This window comes from Bison bison, unplaced genomic scaffold, assembly GCF_000754665.1.
Source record: "Bison bison bison isolate TAMUID 2011002044 unplaced genomic scaffold, Bison_UMD1.0 scf7180017864472, whole genome shotgun sequence".
NCBI lineage: Eukaryota > Metazoa > Chordata > Mammalia > Artiodactyla > Bovidae > Bison > Bison bison.
In genome coordinates, this window is record NW_011495033.1 from 9,009,632 (window position 1) to 9,013,536 (window position 3,905).

A 3,905-nucleotide genomic window follows, 5' to 3' on the forward strand; every position below is an offset into this window, starting at 1 on the left:
TCCATTACATCCGCAGAGCTATCCCAGGGACGGCATGGGGCTCTTGCCAGCTCACGCCATATCCAAATGCATTCCCATCTCCCCGGGAACCTGGAGTCTTGCATAACAGCATTATAGAAGCCTGACTCTGTCAGGCAGGGAAGCGACATGCATACATTTCAACTCTAGCCAGGATGGCATTAACTACCACTCACCGTCAGTGTCGGCTCAGCTTGCACACTCCCGAGTGGAAGGAAGATCCCACGGCTGCTCCTCTGCCGGACCGCCGTCAAGTCCGTTCCCGACACTGACGCCACAATGCCAGCCCTACAACTTCCACCCACCATCCCTGGTTTTGCACCCAGACCCGTGTCAACTCTTTTCTCCCCAACTGTTCAAACTATGTCTTCACTTCTGCCACACGAAATCTCCCCGGCTTCCTCATCAGGCCCAGATGAGATCAGTTTCCAGACCCTCACCACCCCACCCCTCTCTCTTCTGGTTAGTCACTCCTCTCATTAGAAATTCTAGAAATATGCTCCAACCAGTAGGGCAGACTATTACTAAGAGCTGTCTTGAAACCCAGTCAAAAATTATTTTAAGGCATCAAATAGTCTATTAGCCTGACACTATATAAGACTAATGCCTATGCTTAAGAAGTTTCATTCGGCTTAGAATTCTAACCTCTCAAAAGGTTTCCTCTGGGTATTCCTTCAGGTTTTGCCAGAGTAGTCACAACTGGGACCCACCTAATCCCAGCACCACTGAAGCCACAAATCCCTTCCTAGATCCTCTCCACCCACTGCTCCCAAACAGGCGAAGGGTCTGGTGTGAGCCCAGAGCAAAGAGGTGTCCAAGCTCACAGGCCTTTTCCACTGGACTCTTCAGAGAACCAGCAAAGGGACAGCCTGGGAAACCAGTCACTCACTGCCCCCCGCTGCTCACCTCAGATTTAAATGCCTAATATGGAGCTAATTAAGAAAAGACACGCAACCACACAGAAATGAAGAGTAGAAATAACAACCGTCACCAAAAATGCCAAGTGACGATAAGCTCCTGTACGCAGCACATGCGGGCAGAGATGCTTCCCAGACAACGTCCAGTTTTCTCTTAGCTTTACATCAGTGTGGTACCCACTGACCTCCTCGTATCACCTTGGAGTTACAAGAAGCCATTCGGAGCCTAACCTTTTCCTAAGTAGACAGTTTCTATTATGTCTTCTCTTTGCCACAAAAGAGAAACTCGATTTCGTGCTGCAAAGTATGCTCCTGTCTTTTCAGCGTGTCCACTGGCTGAACCCAAATCTACAGTGAGTGTCTGTCCACAGTTAGCTTTATTCCATGCGCTTCCTTCACTAACAACTACCGCCAGGGCGTTACAGGCACAGGTAAGGGCCCTGGTGAGGCGAGCGCTACCAGCAGACACACAGCCTTCGTGCCGCTAGCTGCGGAATCGTCAGGCAGCCCTGCACGAGCTCCTGCGCTTGCCCTGTTTTTCTGGCTGGCAAAATGTGGGCCTCACCAGAATAGGGGATGTGAGCTGACCTGAAGGCCTTCTGGAAACATCAGAGGAGAAGCACCCAATGAGCCCTGGTACACGGTGTGACCTATGCGTGCAGTCTGCAAACTTCTGATTAATGAAAGGAATCCACCTGAAGGTTCTTTCAGGGGAAAAAAAAAATTCCCTCGAGGCACTCTCCTGGCTCCCCATAAACATAGAGAAAACCCTGGACCAAGCAAAGGGAGGAAGTCATGGCAGGCGGCCCAGCCTGTCCAGCAGACAGAGCACAGCCGAGGGAGAATGAAGCCCCAGAGTGCGCTGGGGAGAAGGCCAGCTCAGGCCGACGAGGGAGCTGCATGCATGTCCTGCAGGTGAAGCTTGCAATCACAGCGGCCTTTATGGCTCAGTGCTCGTCAGAGCTGAATCAGGGGCCCTGTTCCGGCAGAGGCGGGGACCAGAACAGGAGACAGCAGCCCTCCACGTCCTGTGCAGGAGACAACTACACTGGCGCATGCTGGCTCTGGGGAGCTCAAAGCCCTTCAGACGTGGGGTCACGCCGCCAGTCAGTCCTCCCCACATCCTGGCAGGAGCCAAAGTGGTCTGGATTACTAACCTCATCGCCTTGTTAAAGGCTCAAACCTCCCACAAGTGACCCGAGAGTCAGTGCCCAACTGGATGTGGAAACTGGATCAGTTCAGTTGAGTTGCGCAGTCGTGTCCAACTCTTTGCAACCCCATGAATCCCAGCACGCCAGGCCTCCCTGTCCATCACCAACTCCGGTAGTTCACTCAGACTCACGTCCATCAAGTCCGTGATGCCATCCAGCCATCTCATCCTCTGTCGTCCCCTTCTCCTCCTGCCCCCAATCCCTCCCAGCATCAGAGTCTATTCCAATGAGTCAACTCTTCACATGAGGTGGCCAAAGTACTGGAGTTTCATCTTTACCATCATTCCTTCCAAAGAGCACCCAGGGCTGATCTCCTTCAGAATGGACTGGTTGGATCTCCTTGCAGTCCAAGGGACTCTCAAGAGTCTTCTCCAACACCGCAGTTCAAAAGCATTAATTCTTCGGCACTCAGCTTTCTTCACAGTCCAACTCTCACATCCATACATGACCACTGGGAAAACCATAGCCTTGACTAGACGGACCTTTGTTGGCAAAATAATGTCTCTGCTTTTCAATATGCTATCTAGGTTGGTCATAACTTTCCTTCCAAGGAGTAAGCGTCTTTTAATTTCATGGCTGCAGTCACCATCTGCAGTGATTTTGGAACCCAAAAAGATAGTCTGACACTGTTTCCACTGTTTCCCCATCTATTTCCCATGAAGTGATGGGACCAGATGCCATGATCTTCATTTTCTGAATGTTGAGCTTTAAGCCAACTTTTTCACTCTCCACTTTTACTTTAATCAAGAGGCTTTTTAGTTCCTCTTCACTTTCTGCCATAAGGGTGGTGTCATCTGCATATCTGAGGTTATTGATATTTCTCCCAGCAATCTTGATTCCAGCTTGTGCTTCTTCCAGCCCAGTGTTTCTCATGATGTACTCTGCATATAAGTTAAATAAGCAAGGTGACAATATACAGCCTCAACGTACTCCTTTTCCTATTTGGAACAAGTCTCTTGTTCCAAGTCCAGTTCTAACTGTTGCTTCCTGACCTGCATACAGGTTTCTCAATAGGAGGTCAGGTGGTCTAGTATTCCCATCTCTTGAAGAATTTTCCAGTTTATTGTGATCCACACAGTCAAAGGCTTTGGCATAGTCAATAAAGCAGAAATAGATGTTTTTCTGGAACTCTCTTGCTTTTTCCATGATCCAGCGGATGTTGGCAATTTGATCTCTGATTCTTCTGCCTTTTCTAAAACCAGCTTGAACATCTGGAAGTTCAGGATTCACGTATTGCTGAAGCCTGGCTTGGAGAATTTTGAGCATTACTTTACTAGCGTGTGAGATGAGTGCAATTGTGCGGTAGTTTGAACATTCTCTGAAGGACATTGCCTTTCTTTGGGATTGGAATGAAAGCTGACCTTTTCCAGTCCTGTGGCCACTGTTGAGTTTTCCAAATTTGCTGGCATATTGAGTGCTGAACTTTCACAGCATTATCTTCCAGGATTTGAAATAGCTCAACTGGAATTCCATCCCCTCCACTAGCTTTGTTCATAGTGATGCTTTCTAAGGCCCACTTGACTTCGCATCCCAGGATGTCTGGCTCTAGGTAAGTGATCACACCATCGTGATTATCTTGGTCGTGAAGATCTTTTTTGTACAGTTCTTCTGTGTATTCCTGCCACCTCTTCTTAATATCTTCTGCTTCTGTTAGGTCCATACCATTTCTGTCCTTTATCAACCTCATATTTGCATGAAATGTTCCCTTGGTATCTCTAATTTTCTTGACGAGATCTCTAGTCTTTCCCATTCTGTTCAT

At 48.5% G+C, this 3,905-nt stretch overlaps 1 protein-coding gene across 4 annotated transcripts in view; it reads right to left on the reverse strand.

The window, feature by feature from the left end:
* RFFL (ring finger and FYVE-like domain containing E3 ubiquitin protein ligase) overlaps positions 1-3,905 on the reverse strand; it is a 58,966-nt gene that overhangs the window by 7,603 nt on the left and 47,458 nt on the right. The window lies entirely within an intron of this gene.